General features: G+C 42.8%; 2 pseudogenes; both read right to left on the minus strand.

Annotated features, from left to right (window-relative positions):
- LOC118588799 overlaps positions 1 to 16974 on the minus strand; it is a 52648-nt pseudogene extending 35674 nt beyond the window's left edge.
- Positions 16975 to 17141: 167 nt separating this feature from the next.
- LOC118588861 overlaps positions 17142 to 21133 on the minus strand; it is a 41926-nt pseudogene continuing 37934 nt past the window's right edge.

The following is a 21133-nucleotide window of genomic DNA, read 5'->3' on the forward strand; positions in this document are numbered from 1 at the left end:
ATATTTTCCAAAATCAAATGAAAATCTCTACACACAGAGAAATCACAGTATGTTCACAAGTTACATGTTTTTCTTAAAGCCCACAAGCAGTTAAACATTTTGTTATGTTAATTTTTCTTCCGTAACATCTTTACCCCAAAGCAATGACTGTTTTACAATTGGTTAACAAAGTTTTAAGGAAGCCATGTATATTTCAGCCTATTCCTTTTGTATTGGCAGGAAGCTGCTTGCGTGTAGCAGATACCTACAAACTTCATTCCTGTGTTCAGCTAACTGTCTATCTTCGTTTACATACAATAGGGACATTTAATTTATTTTCACAACTTTGCTTTTTCAAGCTGCAGCCTAGGGCTTGTGATTAATTCTGTAAGCTACATGACCCAGGAACTCAGGCCTAACTCTGGGTGTAGGGACATAATTGCCTTCTTTAATCATCAGACTGTTTTCCAGCAGACAGAATCCATGCATCTATAATGCATGAGACTTCCTTGTTTTCAGGTTCCATCCTCTGCAAATCCCACAAAAACCAAGGGGAAGGTGACTTCTAGCCTATTTTTTCTTTTGTGTCTCTTATTGGAACAATTAGCAGAAGAACACAAACTATTTCCCTAATCATCTTCACTACCTGTCTTAGTCACCTGTATCTTTTAGGCTGGCTCAGAACATTCAGTCAAATCATCGATCTAACTAAGCATCCTTGCTCTTATAAAAATCATCTTCTTTATGATCTAAAAGTAAAATGTCCAGTGAAAAGTGGGATTTTTCCAAGAAACCATCACACTATTGTTGGAGAATATTATTTTAAGGTGTTACTTTTGTTTATGTTACATTTGTTTAACTCTGTGGAGTTGTGTTACTAAATCACCTGATGGTCTAATAAAGAGCTGAACAGCCAATAGCAAGGCGGGAGAGAGGATAGGTGGGGCTGGCAGGAGAGAGGATACATGGAAGGGGAAAAAAGGGCAGGTGAGGAGAAAAAGGGGCAGAGGATGCTAGAGGATGCTAGGAAAACAAGGAAGTCTCATGCATTATAGACCCATGGATTCTGCCTGTTGGAAAACAGGCCACCCCTCCACAGAGCCACCCATGGAGTGAGAGTGAAAGCAAGATTACAGAAGTAAGAACAGGAAAAGTCCAGAGGCACAAGGTGGAAGGGATAACTTCAAGTCAAGAAGAGTTTGCTAGCAGCAATCCAAGCCAAAGCTGAGCATTTATAATTAAGAATAAGCCACTCTGTGTGATTTATTTGGGAGCTGGGTGGCGGCCAGTCCCCAGAAGAGCGAAAACAAACAACAAAATTATGACGTTCCTATGTGGGGTAGAGTAAAAGAAAATCCAACAACACACTGTACTAGATACAGTGGGGTCCTTTCACACAGTATTCACACCATGTCGCATACAGCAGGAACACAGCAGCAGCAACTGGAGGAATCACAGAAGCAGCAAGGGGCATTCTGGAGACTATTCCACTCCCCAGGTGCCTCTCCAGCCTTTACCTTTGTGATTTGGTGAATCAAACTCCATAACCCCTTTGAGAGGGGTTATGAACTACCCACTGACAGGGGTGGCATATCAGATATCCTGCATGTCAGATAACTTACATTATGAATCACAACAGTAGCAAAATGATAGTTATTAAAATAATTTTATGGTTGGGGGGTTGCCACAGCATGAGGAACTATATTAAAGGGTTGCAGCATTAGGAAGGTGGAGAAGCACTGCTCTAGAAGGCAGACATGCTCCTTTTTGAGATCATGTGACCCTGTCACCCCTGAGACAAGTGTGGCTGCTTTTACAGCCCCAATCTCAGTTCTCAGACAGGCCTGAAATTGAAATTCCTGTTACAGTCCCTGGCCCACAAGGGCCTCAAGTGGAAAGTGTGATGGCATGACCTGGTGATGGGGAACCAAGACAGGACCCAGATCACTTAGAGGGGCAATGGTCTAGGCACAATGGCTGGACACGCAGAACACAGTTCTTCTGTCTGTAATTGTGAAACTGTGTCCCCAAGGGCTCAGTCTCTTCAGATATATGTACATGGGTCTTGAAGGAGATTCTGTGGAACATTCTAGACAGTATCTTAAACAGTGGGAGCAAGGTCTTCCCAATGACTTGAAGTAGGGCCCTCACCTGGAAGATCAGAAGTGTTTGAAAGCCACAAAGGGACAGATGCTCTCTGGTCCTGAGGGAGCAGATGGCTTCTGGGATTCAGGGTCACCCTAGAAGTGGGGTGTAGTTATGCTCACTTCCCCTCAGCACACCCTATTCTCAGTTGTCTATGAAAAGCTGGGTCTCCCACCACCCCTTTGAGTGCCAAGGAGTGGGATCTTCCCAGAGTCAGACAGTAGAGAATGCAGGAGAGTTTTGGCAGGTGGAGCTGAGGAGCAGCTGTAGGTCCTAGTGGTGGAGCACCCGGCTGATGGTTGCCCTGGCCAGTGGGGTTTCAATGGGGGCGACACACCTGTGGGAGTGAATGAAAGGAACAGGTGACACAAGAGACAACAGCAAGACAGGATTCTGATCAACCTTCAAATTTTATTTTCCTCAGCAACGCTTATATATCACAGGGGAAAGGGGCAGGAAGGAGGGAAGGGGGAAGAGACGTGGAAGGGGTGCAAGACATGGGAGACGTGCAGGTCGTGCAACTGCAGGATGTCGGCTAAGGTCAAAGGTCAGGGCCCATTTATTCTGTTGCTGGGCTACCTGACCATGGAATGCTCTTTACATTCGGTTGCCATGGCACCTGACTGTGGAATGTTCTTATCTTTGGGAGCCTCCGGTTAGTAAACAGGTGTTACTGCTCTGGGGAAGGGCAGTGAGCTTATGACTTGTTCTCTGGCTTAGCTAGTACTTTTCCATGGTTCATGTCTGGTTCCTGACATCTTGGTCCCTGGCTGATGGTCACCAGGAGGTGATGCACAGGCTGCTGGGTACTGTAGAGTGAGTCTATTGGCAGAGTGGCTCCTCTGAGAATACAGCCTTGTGCTACAACTTTAAGGAGTCCTTCCTGCTGAGTGCTTCTGGGTAGAACTCCCTGACTTTATTCTGAGCTTCCAGGCACAATATCCCCCAACAATTGAGGCTTCCTCATAAGTCACTTGTCCCCATCACATTGTGTGCTCTTGTTGCCAACTACCTTTTCTAGAACCTACAGGTCTTCACAATGACTTTCCTCTTGCCCCTGTCCCTAGCAAGGTGACTGTCTGGCTGGAGGCCAATGTGAGACAAGCTCTTAGGTCCTGAGTCCTTGTGGTTGTTTGAATATAATTGGTCCCTATAAGCTATTGGGAGGGCACTATTAGGAGGTATGGCTTTGTTGTAGTAGGTGTGGCCTTGTTGAAGGAAGTATGTCACAGTGGGGGTGTAATTTGAGGTATCCTATGGTCAAGCCATGCCCAGTGTCTCAGACCACTTCCTGTTGCCTGTGGATCAAGATGTAGCAGCACCTTCTCTAGTACCATGTCTGTCTGCATACCATCATTCGCCCCTCCATGATGATAATAGACTAAAGGTCTGAAACTGTAAGCCACCACCTCAATGAAATGTTTTCCTTTGTAAGAGTAGCTGTGGTCACAGTGTCTATTAACAGCGACAGAAACACTGAGACAGAAGTTGGTACCAGGGACTGGAGTATTGTGATAGGCTGGACCATGTTTTTATTTGGAGTAATGTTGGGTATGGGAGTTTGGATTATGAAAGCTGTAGAATGCTTTAAGTACTGCTTAATGGGCCAGACTACTAGGAACATGGAAGACATTGGTGTTGATTTATTTGAACTGTGGGGGACTGGTCAAGAGATTTCAGAGGAGAAGAATATTAATATGTGGCCTACAGATTGTTCTTGTGATATTTTGGTGAAGAATATAACTGCTGTTTGTCCTTGTCCCACAAGTCTGCATGAGGCTAAAATGAAGTGTTTTGGATTAATTCCATTGGCACAGGAAATCTCAAAACAGCCTAGTATAGACTCTGTTGTGTTTTTATGACTGGCCACTCTTATACACATTTATAAGAGGAAGCTGAGTGAGGAAAAAATACAAAATGTACAATTTGAGGAGAAAGAGCACCAGGAAGCTGAATGGAACTAATTCTTGTATTCAAAGAGATAAACAGATTAAGAAATGGAATACAGGGAGTGGTGGTCTCGGGGCAAGATCCTACCAAGCTAAGTTTCCAACAGGTAAAAAAAAATAAAGAAAAGCTTAAATCAGGATGTGGAGGTACATGCCCTTAATCCCAGTACTGGGAAGGCATAGGCAGGGGGATCTCTTAGTTTGAAGCCAATTTGTTCTAGAAAGCAAATTTCAGGACAGCCAGCTTAGGCAGTGAAGGAAACCAACAAAAACTGAAAATTGGTGGAGATGTAATTAAACAAGGGGGTAACAGTACAGCACCAGTGAGCAACAGAACATGGCAGCTTTGGCCACCTGGTTCTGGATTAAGGATGGAAGAAATGGACTATGGAATTTGCCTCCTAGACTAAGGAAAACCACTAGGACAGTCATGTTTCAGGGATGTCCCTAAATGGAGGATCAGAGAGGCCATTGTGTGAAGCTGTGAAAAAGAAGCCTGGATTGCTTTGGAGACCCCAAGATGTCAGAGATGCCAGAGCCTTGAGATACCTGCTGAGAGGAGCTGTAACAGGGAGTGGAACCAGCCAAAGAGAGAGAAGTGTGTTGTGTTCAACATAGCTGAAAAAAGCTGTAGATCTGAAGATCAGTTTGAAGTAAGACCTGGAGATGCAGAGTTTGGAGTTTGCCCAGATGACTTTCAGTCTTACTTTGGTCCAGTATTTCCTCGTTATGCTCCCTTCCCTATGCTTTGGAAGAGTAAGGTATATCTTGTGTCATTATATGCTGGAAATATGTGTTTTTTAATTGTTATTTTATAGGAGATTATAGTTAAGAGATTGCATGAATCTCATAAGGAACTTTGCACTTTTAAACATTGTTGATCTGTGATAGACTATGGAGACTTTTGAAGTTGGACTAAATATATTTTACATTATGATTTTGTTACAAGCTTATGGGGGCCAGGAAGTGGGATGTGGTGGTTTGAATGTGATTGGCCCCCACAAGATATCAGGGAGTGGCACTATTAGGAGGTGTGGTTTTGTTGGAGTAGATTTGGCCTTTTTGGAGAAAGTGTGTCACTTAGAAGCAGGCTTTAAGGTCTCCTATGCTCAAGCCATACCCAGTGTCTCAGATTAATTCCTATTGTCTCTGGATCAAAATTGTGGAATCTCAGCTCTTTCTCCAGCACCGTGTCTGCCTGAAGGCTACCATTTTCTACCATGATAATGGACTGAGTCTCTAAACCATAAGCACTCCGATTAAATGTTTTCCTTTACAAGAGTTTCTGTTGTCATGGTGTCTCGTCACAGCAATAGAAATCCTAAGACAGTCCTGATTATCAGTCATCCCCCAAGAGGTACCAGCACTGTGACAGGACCCAATGTCAGACTGATGTGGCTGCAGGTCAGCCCAGGGAATGCTGGAACTTGCTCAGTGAGAAGGTGGTGGCTTGTGTTGTGAGAACCTGAATTATAATGGGAAATGTGAGGTTTTGTCCCCTCTTATTTTAGATTAGCTTTTATTCTCCCTGTCTCTCAGTCTGTGTCATTGTCTCTGTCTCTGTCTCTGTATCTCTCTCTCTTTCTCTGTATGAGACTATGCCACATGTGTGTAGGGTTTCTACTGAAGCCAGAAGAGGGCATCATTGCCCATGGATATGAAGCTGCATGCAGCTGTGAACCTCCTGATGTGTGTGCTGGGAACTGAACTCAGGTCTTCCAGAAGAACATCAAGTGCTCTTAGCTTCTGAGAGTTTGGAAATTTTGTGTTTGGAAGGTTTTGAGTTTGCAGGTTCTCTTGGCATGTCTCTATCAATCTCATTCTCCCCACCCGTGACACAAACCTCATATTGTACACTGTAATAAGGAAGACAGTTGTGCTACCACCGGCCTATCTCTATCCAGGGACCCTCAGTTGTGCCCTGTTGAGGCAATGTGTTGAGAACAGTTACCTTCTCCAGGGAGTCAGGACTCCACTCCTGCTTTGTCACTGCAGGCCCATCTCCTCTGCTAATCCCAGGCCCCTCTCAGCTCTCACAGAACTCTGAACTGGCCATCACAACACCATCCTGTTAACAAGTGTCTGCTCCTGGTGCTGGTCAAAGCTTTTATGTCGTCCTAGGAGAAGCAGAGGTGTGCATGCATGCATGTGCATATGTGTTTGTGCACCTGGACACACGTACAGTCTCAGGTATGAGAAATTAAGAACCATTCAACAAATATTTATTTAAATGTAAAAATTTGAAGGCTAGGGTAAATCTCTGTAGGCAGAGCTTATTAAGTGTGCAAAAGGCTCTGGATTTGATCCCAGGAATTTGTTCCATGAAGATAAACACAGAAGCATGAGAAGCTCAAAGTCATCTTTGGTTATGTAGTGAGTTTGAAGCTAGCCTGGGATATGTGAGGCTCACAGTCACAAAAGTTTTTTAAAAAGCTAGGAAAGAAAAAGGTAATAGTAAACAGTGATCTTTGGATGAGTGTTTGACACACTTTTATTTACTTTCTCCTGAATTCCTTGTTGTTGTCCTTACACCTCCACCTACCAAATGTGGAGCATGTCCCCCCATACAACATTTAACTGAGCATGACCATGGAGCTTGGTCACGGTGGCCAAGGGGGCTGAACACAACCTCACTCTTCCAATCTGACATTCGAAGTATACCCTATGATTGGCCCCTCTGACTTTTGTGCATCCATGGTATCTACTGTATGTCACAAACCTCAATTTACCTTAAAGTCATGGGCATCATACCTGGAAAGGCCCAGAGCACGCGCCTTCCTGTGGTCTGAGGTGAGTCATGAGCCTGGTCCTTAGGCACATGTCTCCTTTAAAGCTCTACTACAAATGAGGATTTTGCTCACCAACCAGGTGGTGGCTGTAGCCCCAGATTGCATGCTCTAGGTGTCAGGTGTTTGCTCTCTGCTTTTGTGATGTTCCCATGGGCTGGCCAGGGAGAATGTCTGTAGGAGGTGGGTGTGTTGCTGTCAGTCAGTTTTCTCATGGGTCCCCATTAACCCTGATACTTGATATTTTGTCAAAAGGCAAAATAATAATTGTGTGAAAGACACACACTGGCTTCTATTCCTGTTTCTAGAATGAGACTGTCCTTAAAATCAGGACAGGTTCAGACATTGTGGGGCTGCAATGTACTCTGGAAGAAATTACAGGTGGAAAAACATGAGTGAGGTATCTCCAACTTAAGGTTTTGTTCAAACCCGTCTGATACCCATGACCAACACCTATGACTGAGTGAATCCTGGCTTCTCTAACTAGCAAACACCAGTCCACAAGTGACAAAGGGACACTACTAAGAAAATTAGGATAATAGTGTGAGTGACTCCATATTGGACTGACTGAGGGATTAGTCCAAAACTGTCTTGTCAGAGTGTTTAGTTTCACATTTAGTAGATGTCTGTATCATTCCAAAGGGTCCCCTTCTTTTATAATCTGTTTATTTGGTACCTAAATCACAGGTGGGCATGAATCAAAGGCCATTTTCCTACTTTTCAAATGATCATGGTTTTCTGGTTAATATGTTAATTTTCTAAAAGGTAGTAGTTGATTTTCTAATGTTAAACTCACCCACATTCCTGAAACTTAGTCATGTTTATAATTCTGAAACTGATTTTGGCAGTATTTCATTTAGGAGTTTTCACCTCTCTGAAGGTACACAGGAACAAGTTTTCACTTCCTCATTTGTCCTGGAAGGTTTTGACATTGTTCCTGAGCACTCAGTTGCCTGGTAGAATTGTGTAAGGAGGGCATGGATTGCTCCTGCATGTTTTGTGGATAGTGCTTTTTTGTTTAAACTCTTTGTCTGGGAAATAACAGGATCACCACCTGTCTTAGTGTTTCTACTGCTTCGACAAAACACCATGACCAAAAAGCAAGTTGGAGAGGAAAGGGTTTATTTGCTTTGTACTCTACATCTTAGTCCATTATTGAAGGAAGTCAGGACAGGAACTCAAGCAGGGCAGGATCCTGGATGCAGGAGCTGATGCAGAGGCCATGGAGTGGTGCTGCTTACAGGCTTGGGGCTCATGGCTTTTTCTGCCTGCTTTCTTTTTTTTTTCATTATTTAGAGAATACTTTATTAGTTTTTGTAATCAAACCCACATAGATAAGACCTTACATATTTAATACAGTGCGTTACCCCTGTACAAATGGGAAAAAAATTAAGTTCAACATTTCTAGACCAATATGGCTGTTAAATTTCTGTACAATGCCAACTCAACATGGTAAACTGGGATACTTTTTTCCAAAGTTGACAGCACAGCTAGTTTCCAAAAATCCAAATTATATATATATAAAAAGACCAATAATAGCAGTATGTTATGCATCAATAGCAGCAACAGCTTTTCCAGGTTCTGCAGTCACTTGAACAAAATTGTAGAGACATCCAGCAAACTCCATTAAAAAAAAAAAAAGAAAGAAAAAGAAAGTAAAAAACAAAACCCCAGAAAACAGCACAGTCCTGTTACTCTTGTGGTACCTGGCACCAATTTTTTTTTTAAATTTAGTTTCTCAATCATCATCTGGAAAGAAAACATTCTGAGCAACATCATTAAAAACAGCTCTGATAAAGCACAGTCACTACTATGTATCATAAAGCAGGTACAAGCTATTTTACATTCACAGAGGTATGATGCAGTACTGTCCTACACCTATAATACTAGAAGATACAATTGAAAAGGCATTATTTGAGACTTGATTCTACTTTTCCAGCAGCTCTGTAAACAAACACACCTTAGATAGGATTTCCTTTCACCTAGTGGCACAGTTCTAAGGATTCATTCTCTCATGAACATCAGTTAAAAACCATTATTAAAAAAAAATGAAAAGAATACCCCTAAAACAAAACCTTATAACCACTGGATTCATATGAAGATGACCTAGTGGAGACAGGCAAGACCTCACCTTGCCAATACTTTATCAAATCTGTTATGCTTAAATGGTGAGACCTCCAAGGAAGGAGATGCCAAGGAGTGCTTCAAAGCTTCGGACCACAATCAAAACACAGCATCATTTTAAACAGAAGCAGAAGCCAAATGTTGCTCACTTGAATACACTCAAGAATGCTGACATCAGTATTTAATCATCTGCTCACTCATCCAGGAAGAAGGGGAGATCAGTCACTACTGTACTTTATTGTGTTCAACCAAATCACCATGTTACAAAAATAACAAGCTGCCGTAATAAAAAATAAGGCTCCTCTATCCAGCACCAGTTAGCATCATTTTACTTTCAAGCCTAGAAATGCCACAGACACATCCAAAGAACACAAGGGAGCAAAAGAACCACAGCTGATCTATCAATGGGACCACCCAGTGCCCAGCTGAGCCATGGTGTTGTCATTTTCCTTCTATTTCTGGTGTTTCATTGAATCACAAAGCTCCGTAGGTCTAAACTTTATGCACTTACACATGTGTGGACACACTTTTATATAAACAGACTGAAGATGCATGTCAACCAAGCACACGTTACACAGTAGGTGCAAGCCTGTAAAGCCTCCTTTTAACTGGAGTAGCAGCTCTATCAGTGTACAATGCTCCATGCCCCTTGGGCATCTTCAAGGATAATGTCACAGACCATTTTACCCCCGTGGCTGCTGGCATCATTTGACTTCATTTTCTCTGCCCACCCATCCCCAATGCCCCAAAATAAACCAAAGCTTTTAAGATTTTGTTTCTTCGGTTTTGATCACCTGAGGTTTGATTGGTCCAGTTCTGACAGGCTTGGTGGTTTGGTGGGTGTAGGGGGTGGCTTTTCTTCTACTTTTTCCTGACATCTGCCTGCTCTCTATAGAACCCAGGAACCTAGCCCAAGGATGGCACCACCCATCATGGCCTGGACCCTTCCCCATTGATCACTAATTGAGAAATGCCTTACAGCTGGATCTTATGGAGGTATTTTCACAATTGAGGTTCCCTTCTCTCTCATATCTCTAGCTTGTGTCAAATTGATGTACTATTAGCCAGTACACAGCCCCTAAACTTCTGCAAGTGTGCTCCACAACTCACTGCCAGACCCCAACAGAGAGTCTTATCCTGTTGTTTTGAGTTGGGTTAGACTGATTGATCTCTTCTTGGTTTAAATTTGGTAGTTTGGGTGAATCTAGAAATTCATCCATTTCTTTTAGATTTTCCAATTTAATGAGGTATAGATTTTTAAAGTATTCCCTTACAATATTCTGAATTTCTTTGGTGTCAGCTGTGGCATTTCATTATTCATTTGTGGTTCTGTCACTTTGGGTCCTCCCTTTCTTCCCTTTGGTTAGTTGGGCCCAGGGCCTGTCAATCTTGTTTACCCTCTCAAAGAACCAGCTCTCCACATGCCCAGCTGTTGATCTTTTCCAAACAGGCACAGTAGGAGTCCTGAGTATGGGAGCTGACTGACTCAGAAGAGAGCTGCTGGGTAACACCTCCTTATTAAAAGAAAGTCAAGTTCACACTACATGAATAGATTACTATAACAAATTAAGACTAGCTCACACATCCTTTGAATCACCAAGCTTTTTCTGATTCAGGTATAAAGCAACAAGCTTTGCCTGGACTTTTACATCCCTTTTCTAACCCGACAGAAAAAATTTGTTCACATTGTAGTAAGCGTCTTAGCACATTATCAAAAATGACCTTAATGTGAGGGAGTTCTCTCTTTATACAAAACCCAGAAAAGAAGGCACACATACTGACATGTTAGCTGTTATTACAGTTTTAGATCGTAGAAGACATTTATTCCCCTTGTTTTAACTAGAAAAGAGGAACTTCTAGCCCCACAGTAGAAAAGTCATTTTCTCCTCCTGCAATCCTATGCTTAAATCTACCAGAAGTTCCTGGTATTAGAAAAAAGAACCTCTGACTCTCCATCCTCTTCAAAATTTATGAGTAATAAGTCTTATATGTTATTTTGTATATGTTTATAAGTGTCCAATTTTTCTATATTGGTGATGTTTATTGACCATCTTATGTTTTTATATTAGACAGAGGGTTCTCTCATTGTTCTCTCCATTAAAAGACTGTCAGTTTGAAAGTGTTAGCTCCTGTTGGTATTGTTGGAGGCACATGACTGGGAAATTGCAAGTCTCCTAAAGAAAGCTGTAAATATATCCTGTAAAACAATGTGCCAGTCCAAAAACTGCACCATGGCCTTTGGGTATACCCTCCTTAAGACACACATAAAGTGGGTGGGGGTGGCACACAACTTTAATTCCAGCACTGGGGAGCCAGAGCCAGGCAGATCTGAATGAGTTTGTGGCCAGACTTGTCTATGGAGCAAGTTCCAGGACAGCCAGAATTGTGACCCAGAAAGCCCCTGTCTTGAACTGCCCCCATTGCCACAATAAAATGACGAGTATTGATTTTTATCATGTGGTAGCAGAGCCCACGTTGGAGTCTCTTCTGAGTCTCCCAATTCCATGACCCCATAGGAACACAGAAGATGAAGTTAAAATGGAAAAGTTGGAAGAGGAGGACTGGGCTGTGTACCTGACTGCCTGTGGCACAGAAGTCCCAGGAGTGCGGTGATCCTCTGAGGCTCTCAATACTGGCCAATATTTCAATTACGTCACAACCGAGATAATGGCCAAGTCACGTGGTCACCTCTCTCTTGATGAAGTCACCAGCCAAGATGGCAGCAAAGTCACTTGGTTTCTTTCTGTGTGGTGAGCTCAGCTCAGATAAATGAGCCCACACCTCACCAGGGCACGAGTCCATGGGGAATATAGAAATGTGGGTGGCCACTGCTTTATTTCTAACAATGGATCTCAAGCATGGATATACCAGAAGAAAGTACCCAGAGTACAAGTGTGTGGGCCCCAAAGGGCAGAGTAAAGACATGGAGGAAGGACAGCCATGGTCTTGATCCAAGACAGGGGGTCCATATGTGTCAGCACAGAGGTAACTATGAATGCAAAGTGGTCTCATTTGGATTTTCCTTTGATCTCACTGAGCTCCTAGGTAGAAGCTAGGATCCACAAGTCCCTCTATAGGAGTTTACTTAGCAGTCACTGCTCTGTGTTTGTGTACACTCCCTGCCTGTCCCTCTATGCCTGTGTATGTGGGTGATGCTGCTGGTGGTTGGTGGTTTGCTGGCATGTATGTCTGTACATTATATATATGTCTGGTACCCCCTGGGGAGAGAAGATGGAATCACATCCCCTGACACTACAAATACAAAAGGTTTTTAGCTGTGTGGTTGATGGGGATCAGAGTCCTCTGGAATAGCATGCAAGTGCTTAGATCCACCGAACCACCTCTCCAGCTGTATGAAGTCAGGTGGGGACAGGCTTCTAGTCTTCCTGGTCAACTAGTTTCTTTCCTGATGCACCCTTTTCCGTCACTACTCTCCTGTCACTGTAGTGGGGCAGAGGTGTACAGGGAGACAGACGCAATTAGAACAGAGGCCCCACAGAGCTAAATGGTGACAAGTGCAGGAAGTGTGAGCAAGAGAGGAATCTGGAGTATGTGATAGGACACTGCACATTACCCAGTAGGAGGAGCTAGTTTTGGGGAGCTAAGGAGACAGTAGTGTGTGTGAGGAAGACCTGAGAACAGAGTGGGCAAATGTTGAGGAGTGCTTGATGCCCTTGCTGAAAGCTTGGCCACTTAGCTTTGTGGGACTAGAGAACAAGTCACAGATGAGAGGTAAATGGAATCCCAAATTGACACACATGGGAGATTGTATCTCTTCACCATGGAACTGCAGCTGTGACCAATCAAGACAGTTCCTGTTTGCAGGACCCTGGATTTCATGGTTTGCCATGTGTACAGCAAAAATCCCATGTCAGGAAATAGGTTCAGAGTGGCTGCCACTGGACTCCTAGAACTGTACACAAGCTAATCTACATCGTCATCCTTCTGATGGCAGAGATCGCCTGCCAGGAACCTGAACACATAGTCACCTAACTGTCAGAGGGCTTTCCCCAGTGGAGGTCATCCCCTACCACAGCCCATTTTTCTCTGCTTCAGCCAGTTTTCTGATCACTACTTAGCCGGCTCCCTGGCAACAGTGGACTTCATAAAGTGCTCTTGTTTTTTTTCTAAAGGGTGCAATCTGTCACCAGCAATCCCTTTCCTGCTAGCCACTGGCTACCCAATCCATTATCTGACTTTCTCTCTACTGACTCTGAAGGCTGGGGCTACCGGGTTGTGTCCTTTGGGGACTCTCCTCCTCCTGCCCCCTCCCCCAGTGAGGGGCAGGACACTGGGAATACATGAGCAGCAGCTAATGGGACATGTCCCATCGCTGTGTTTTTACTTCAGAAGACCGTTGTTGTTGCTGATGGAGATGGGAAGACTGAAGTTAGGGATTTGCGTTGCTGGTTGTTTTTCAGGAAATAACATGAAGTTCCATCCACCTGAAAAGTATGATCATACAGTCAGTCTCAAGACAGACAGAGAGAGATACAGAGACAGAGACAGACAGAGAGAACAAGGGTGCATCTCAGAGGACAACTTGCAGGAGGGGTCTCTCCTTTCACCTCAGGGTTTGGGGACTGAACTCAGATGTCAGATTTGTAAACTGCACTTCACACACTAAACATCTGCCCTAAACCTGGTTTGTGTGTGTGTGTGTGTGTGTGTGTGTGTTGGTGTGAACCGACTCTCATGTAGCTCAGGGAGTCCCTAAGTTCTCTAGGGACCACGTGCTGTGACTGCAGGTGTGCTCCACTGTGATTCTGTGGATCAAACCTAGGCCATGGACAGCCAGCCAAGCACTCTAGCAATAGGACAACATTTCCAGCCTTTAAATTCTCTAAGTGACCATCTCAATTGCTAAGAAGAATATAAGATACTATGTGGGGGGAGAACAGAGATACACAATAAGTCCCTTCCTTTAGAGTCAACCCACATGGTCTGTTTGTCCTGCACAGGAAAACATCTCAGGAAGGCCTCCTGTGCCAGAGACTTTAGAAGACAGCACCCAGCCAACTTTAACATGCAGCATGTGGTCCCTGGACATTGTCCACTCTCGCTCCTTGAAGGCCTTTCATCTGCAGTGGCCCTTTGGCCAATGTCCACCCTCACTGTTGAGCATGCCTCCCATCATTCTCTAAGAAACCTGCCAGTCTTCTACATGACAGGATGTTTCTCTCTCTCTTTTTTAAATTTATTTATATTTTTTCAATTTTTTTTGTTTTTGTTTTTTTTTGTTTTTCGAGACAGGGTTTCTCTGTAGCTTTGGAGCCTGTCCTGGACTAGCTCTGTAGACCATGCTGGCCTCGAACTCACCAAGATCTGCCTGCCTCTGTCTCCTGATTACTGCGATTACAGGCATGCGCCACCACCGCCCGGCTATTTTTCTTTTCTTTCTTTCTTTCTTTCTTTCTTTCTTTCTTTCTTTCTTTCTTTCTTTCTTTCTTTCTCTCTCTCTCTCTCTCTCTCTTTCTTTTTCTTTCTTTCTTTCTCTATTTATCATTTATTTATTTATCTATCATTTATTTATTTATTTGTTTATTTACTTACTTATTTGTTTTTTATTTATTTATTTATTTATTTATTTATTTATTTATTTATTTATTTATTTATTATATAGCATGTATGACCAGAAGAGGCCTCCAGGGCTCATCACAGATGGCTGTGAGCCACCACGTGGTTGCTGGGAATTGAAGCAGGACCTCTGGAAGAGCAGTCTGTACTCTTAACCTCTGAGCCATCTCTCCAGCCTGACAGGGTGTCTCTTGTCTGAATCCTTCTGCCAGTCTACAAGTGATGAGGGGGCTGGGCAGAGGAGGGGTCAGAGCAAGATTCCAGAGCCTGCACTTCTGCCTGGTTGGAATGGAGTCTTTCCTTTGAGAGCCAGAGCATGTTCAGATGAGGAGAGACAAGGGAAGGGGTGTGGCCCTTCCTCCTTTGGTCTGTGCTGGGAAGTACACACGGGCTAGCTCACCCACCCCTGTAACCTCTTTTGTGGTGGGCAGAGTGCAGGTGAGCAGGCTAAGAGTGAGAGCGGTGCAGCTCCTCGTCTCTGCACGAGGAACTAAGGACACACAGTTGTGGCTCTGAGTGTCCCCATCTCTCCAGGGACATCTGAGAGGAAGCAGGCAGTGAAAGTGGCAGTGCTTACCTCATTAGGAGAGTTGTCACGTGACCTGGGGAAGCAAGAGATGAGTCACCAGATCATGGAAGTGCGAAGTTCATCTAAGACTTATGATTGGTAACAAGGAGGTGGAAGGAAGTGGTGGTAGATATGGAGTGGGGTGTGATGCCCAAGTCCAGACTCCTACAGAGTCTGTTTCACAGACCTAGCTTATTAGGAACAGAGGAAAGGTAACAAGAACAGAGAACTGGATTATTCAGTTCAGGAGTTCTCCAAGTTCAGAAAGCCTTGATTATTCTTTCCTCATTGATATTTATGACTGACATGTTCCTATGACAAGAAGGAGCACAGTGGTCCTTGGGACTCAGACACACACAGTAGAGAGTCTTCCTAAGGAAGAATGAATGCCCACAAATTCCCACACAGCAGGGAAGGCATTAGGTCAGGAACCTGCTCTTGGACATGTGGTTCCCTCATGCCCCACAAGCCTTGGTGGATTGAGTCTCCCTTCAGCACTGACTTGGTCTCCTGTGGCTGGGAAGGCTGTGAGGACCTACAGGATTTGAGGGCTGGTGTTGTGCAATATTTGTTTAACAATGTAAAGATGTGTTGTGTTTGTATAACTATATAAAGATGTGTTCTGGTTTACCTTGAATGCCCAAGGCACTGGACTTTTCTAAGAAAAAGCTGAATGGCTAATAGTGAGGGAGGATATATATGTGGGATATCTAGGCAGGGAGAGTAAGTAGGAGGAGGTATTTAGGGTCAAAAAAATAGAAAAAAAGAAGTCTGGGGACAGACAGACAGGGAGGAAGCAGGAAAGTAGTACATACAGAATGAAAGAAAGGTAAAAAGGCCTGAGATGGGGCTGAAGAGATGGCTCAGAGGGTAAGAGCACTGGATGTTCTTCCAGACAACCTGAGTTCAATTCCCAGCAACCACATGATGGTTTATAACCATCTGTAATGAGATCTGGTACCCTCTTCTGGCCTACAGGGATGCAGGCAGAACACTGTATGGATAATAAACAAACAAACAAACAAATAAATAAATAAATAAATGAATAAATATTTTTTAAAAGGCCTGAGGCAAAACATAGAATAATAGAAACAGTTTAAATTAAGGTAAAGGAGCTAGATGGACCAGCCTAAGCTAAGGCTGAGCATTCATGATTAATAATAAATCTCTGTGTCTTTATTTGGGAGCTACTTGCCAGCCTAAAGAAAATGCCAGCCAGAGGCTGGAAAGAGAAGTACTGCTCTGTAAATCAGACAGGAGACAGTGGCTGGTGTCCAGGATGCTGTGGAAGGATGGGCAGGTGGTGGGACCTTTGAATCCTGAGGGTCAGTGCCTTTACTTACTGTGGGTTGACTGGTCCAGTTGTCCTCACTGAGCACGCTCTTACTTCTTGCGCTAAAGAAATGGAAGACACTGTCACTATTGTTTGGTTCCTCAGTTGGGAAGAACCCTGGGAGCTGATGTTTCCTGGGAGCTGCTTGGTGTCCTTGCTGTGTGTTCAGACCATGGCTGCCACTGCCTTTCTTGATGCTGCCTCCTTTTCCAATCTAACCAGCCTCCTGCTAGCCTTTGATCCTTTTACCCCATCATATTTGCTATTCGCTAACTGGTGCTGGGGATGGTACTTTGGTTGAGAATTTACTTTTGCCTTCTTTTTCTTTTCAGTTTTCACATTTGAGGCTTCTTTTGAGGTTTCATTGGGGTTGGTTGTCTCATTGAGGTTGGTTGTCTCATTGAGGTTGGTTGGCTCATTGTCCACTTGTTTAATTTCATCCTCAATTTGTGGCTCCCTGGTGAAAGATGAAGTCAATTTATCTCCAAACTTCACAGGGAAAGGAGTGGCCATGATCATCAGACAGTGGGGTACAGGGCATAGCAAGGCAGTGATATGAGGAACACAGCAGACACATAGCAAAGACAAGACGATGGCGTCCAGACACAAAGGGAAGGAAGCCTCTTCCCTTTCCCGAGCATGGAGGGAATGGAAGATTAGGTGGAAGGGTGTAAGACACTTCACCTGCCACGACGGCTGCGCCACAGGAAGAACAGAACAAATATGACTGCAATCAGCCCCATCAGACATTGGGCAACAATACCAATAATAATCCGCAACGAAGGTCGATATTCACCTGTCATGGACAGAAAAGAGAAGAAGCATCATGATAAATTCATCCTCACCAAGCAAGTAGACAAGAACTCTCTGATTGTGTTTGTTCCTTTGGGGCGTGCACTTCCTGTGAGAAGGTAGATTAGGAGAGGTGAGGCAATAAGCAGGGTATTCTCTCCCAGTACTCCTATAAGTACTGTGTTTCTAGGCTGGCCATGTGTCTTCCTTCAAGTCCTTGCCTGTGGCAGGTGGGGAGAGAGGGTGCTTTAGGCTGCAGCCTAAATTATATCCACTCTGGAAGTCCTTCGAAGGCTCTGAAGATGTGAGAAAGTCACATAGCGATTTTTACATTAAAATTACAGTTATTTTTAATGATCACATCTTTTTCTCATTGTCCTAATTGTGGTCAATGTAAATATTCACCTCTCTGGTTCCTGTGGCAAGGAGTTAACTGAAAGAATGTTGAGGCTCCATACCCAGAGCGTCCTGTCCTTTGACCCCATTCCTTGGACACAGCTGGTCCCTAGGAACCCATGACCAACTCTGTCACAGTTGCTAGGCAGCAGGCAGGGCTCCTCCCTCACCAAGACTTCCCACTGAACCCTGCAATCTACATGCCCTGCCCCCATACCCATCCTCCTGAGACCCCAAACCATTCCTGAGGCATGAAAACCAAGCCAGAAGCCCTCATTGGACCAAGAGCTCTCATTACTAAAAGAGTACCCTCCTGAGATGGAATCTACCAGCCCTCATTAGACCAAGAGTGGCTTTCAGAGAAGTAGAATCTGCCACCACTGATTGGTCCAAGAGAACTTCCTAAAACACAGAATCTGTCAGCTCTGACTGGACCAAGAGCTCTGATAAGACCTAGAGCAGCTCTGTGAGTCACAGAATCAACAAGCTTGGGTTAACCCAAGAGTAGCTCCCTAAGACACAGAATCTGTCTGCTCCAATTATACCAAGAACTAAGATTGCACCTAAAGGGCCCCCCTGAGACACAGACACAACAAGCACAGAATGGGCCAATAGCAACTCACTCAGACACAGGCACCTCTTATGCCTATTAGAGGAGGAGATGGGCAGATGTCAAGGTAAAAATACAAACAACAACATAAAGAGCAATACAGCATCATCAGAACCTAGCCCTCCTCCAACAGCAAGACCTGAACATCATAAGGTAGAAGAAGCAGAGGAGAACAACCTTAAGAACAGCATCATGAAGATGCTAGAGGCCTTTCAAGAAAAAAATGAAAAGTGAAATTGAGGAAAAGACAAACAAAACATTGAAAGAAATCAATAATCAAATAGAGGAAAAGACAAATAAAAAATTGGAAGAAATCAATAAATCCCTTAAAGAAAGGCAAGAAAACAATGAAAAAGCAATTAAATATGTGTGGGGAAACACTTCAAGACCTAAAAATGGAAATAGAAACAATGAAGAAGACACAAACAAAGGGAATGCTGGAAACAGAAAATCTGAATAAACCAAACAGGAAACACAGATGCAAGCATAACCAACAGAATACAAGCAATGGAAGAGAGAATCTCTGGTGTAGAGGATACAATAAAGGAAATAGATTCATCAGTCAAAGAAATACCAAAGCCACAGAAAGTCATAACACAAAATGTCCAGGAAATCTGGGACACCATGAAAAGGCCAAACCTAAGAATAATAGGGATAGAAAATGTAGGATGGCAAATTCAATAGCACAGAAAATATATTCAATAAGATCATAGAAGAAAACTTTTCCAACATAAAGAAGGAAATACCTATGAAGATACAAGAAACCTATAGAACACCAAACAGACTAGATCCCCCAATAAGTCCCCTTACCACATAATAATTAAGCAACTAAATCTACAGAATAAAGAAAGAATATTAAGAGCCATAAAAGACAAAGGCCAAGTGACTTATAAAGGCAAACCCATCAGAATAACACCCAATTTCTCAATGGAGACTTTGAAAGCCAGAAGGATCTGGACAGATATAATGCAGACACTAAGAGACCATGCATGACAGCATCGACTAATATACCCAGCAAAACTTTCAATCACCATAGAGGGAGTGAACAAGACATTCAAAGACAAAACCAGATTTAAACAATACCTATCCACAAATCCAGCCATACAAAAAGCACTAGAAAGAAAATTCCAACCCAAGGAAGTCAGATATACCTATGAAAATACAGGCAATAGATAACTCCATAGCAGCAAAGCCCAAAGAAGAGAAATATACACTCACTACCACCACAAGATAATAGGAACTAAGAATCATAGGTCATTAATATCCCTTATTATCAATGGACTTAATTCACCTACAAAAAGACACAGGCTAACAGAATGAATACAAAAACAGGACCCATCTTTCTGCTTCATAAAAGAAACACACCTCAATTACAAAGTTAGATACTACCTCAGAATAAAAGGCTGGAAAAAGTCTTACCAATTAAATGGCCTTAAGAAGCAAGCTGATATAGCTATCCTAATATCCCAAAAATAGACTTCAAACTAAAATCAATCATAAATGACCAAGAAGAACATTACATACTCATCACAGGAAATAGACACCAAGAGGAAGTTTCAATTCTGAACATTTATGCCCCAAATACAAGGGCACCCACATATGTAAAAGAAACATTACAAAAGCTTAAATAACTCATAAAACCCTACACATTAATAGTGGGACACTTCAACACCCCACTCTTACCACTAGAAAGACCTGCCAAATCAAAACTTAATAGAGAAATAAGGGGCTTAACTGATGTTATGACTCATATGGACTTAATCAACATCTATAGAACATTGCACCTTAACAAAAAAGATGATATGTTTTTCTCAGCACCCCATAGAATCTTCTCTAAAATTGACCACATACTTGGTCACAAAGCAAACCTCAACAGATACAAAATAATTGGAATAACCTCCTGCATTCTATCAGACCACCATGGTTTAAAGTTAGATTTCAACAACAACAAAAATTGCAGAAATCCTAAAATCTCATGGGAACTGAATAATGCTCAACTGAATCATCAATGGGTCAAGGAAGAAATAAAAAAAGAAATAAAAGACTTCCTAGATATTAATGAAAACGAATATACCACATACCCAAACTTACAGGACACTATGAAAACAGTGCTAAGAGGAAAATGCATAGCACTGAATGCCCACATAAAGAAGTTGGAGAAATCTCACACTAGTGACTTACCAGCACACCTGAATGCTCTAGAACAAGAAGAAGCAAAGTTGCCCAGGAATAGATGGCCAGGAAATAATCAAATTGTTAGCTGAAATCAATAAAGTAGAAACAAGGAGTACAATTTAAAGAATCAATGAAACAAAGAGTTGGTTCTTTGAGAAAATCAACAAGATAGACAAGCCCTTATCCAGACTACCAAAAGGCAGAGAGAGACCATCCAAATTTGGAAAATTACAAATGAAAAGAGAGACATAACAACTGTCAATGAGGAAATCCAGAGAATCATCAGTCACACTTCAAAAACCTGTACTCCACAAATTTGGAAAATATAAAAGAAACGAACAATTTTCTGGATAGGTATCACATACCTAAGTTAAATTAAGACCAGATGAACTATTTAAATAGACCAATTACCCCTAAGGAATCAGAAACTGTCATTAAAAGTCTCCCAACCAAAAAAGGCTTAGGACCAGGTGGTTTCAATGCAGAATTCTACTAGATCTTCAAAGAAGAGTTAATATCAATACTCTTTAAATTGTTCCACACAATATAAGCAGAAGGAATGTTACCAAACTCCTTCTCTGAAGCTATAGTTACTCTGATTCCCAAGCCAAACAAAGATGCAACAAAGAAAGAGAATTACAGACCAATCTCAATCATGAACATTGAAACAAAAATACTCAATAAAATATTGGCAAACAG

This window comes from Onychomys torridus, chromosome 1 (assembly GCF_903995425.1).
Source record: "Onychomys torridus chromosome 1, mOncTor1.1, whole genome shotgun sequence".
Classification (NCBI taxonomy): domain Eukaryota; kingdom Metazoa; phylum Chordata; class Mammalia; order Rodentia; family Cricetidae; genus Onychomys; species Onychomys torridus.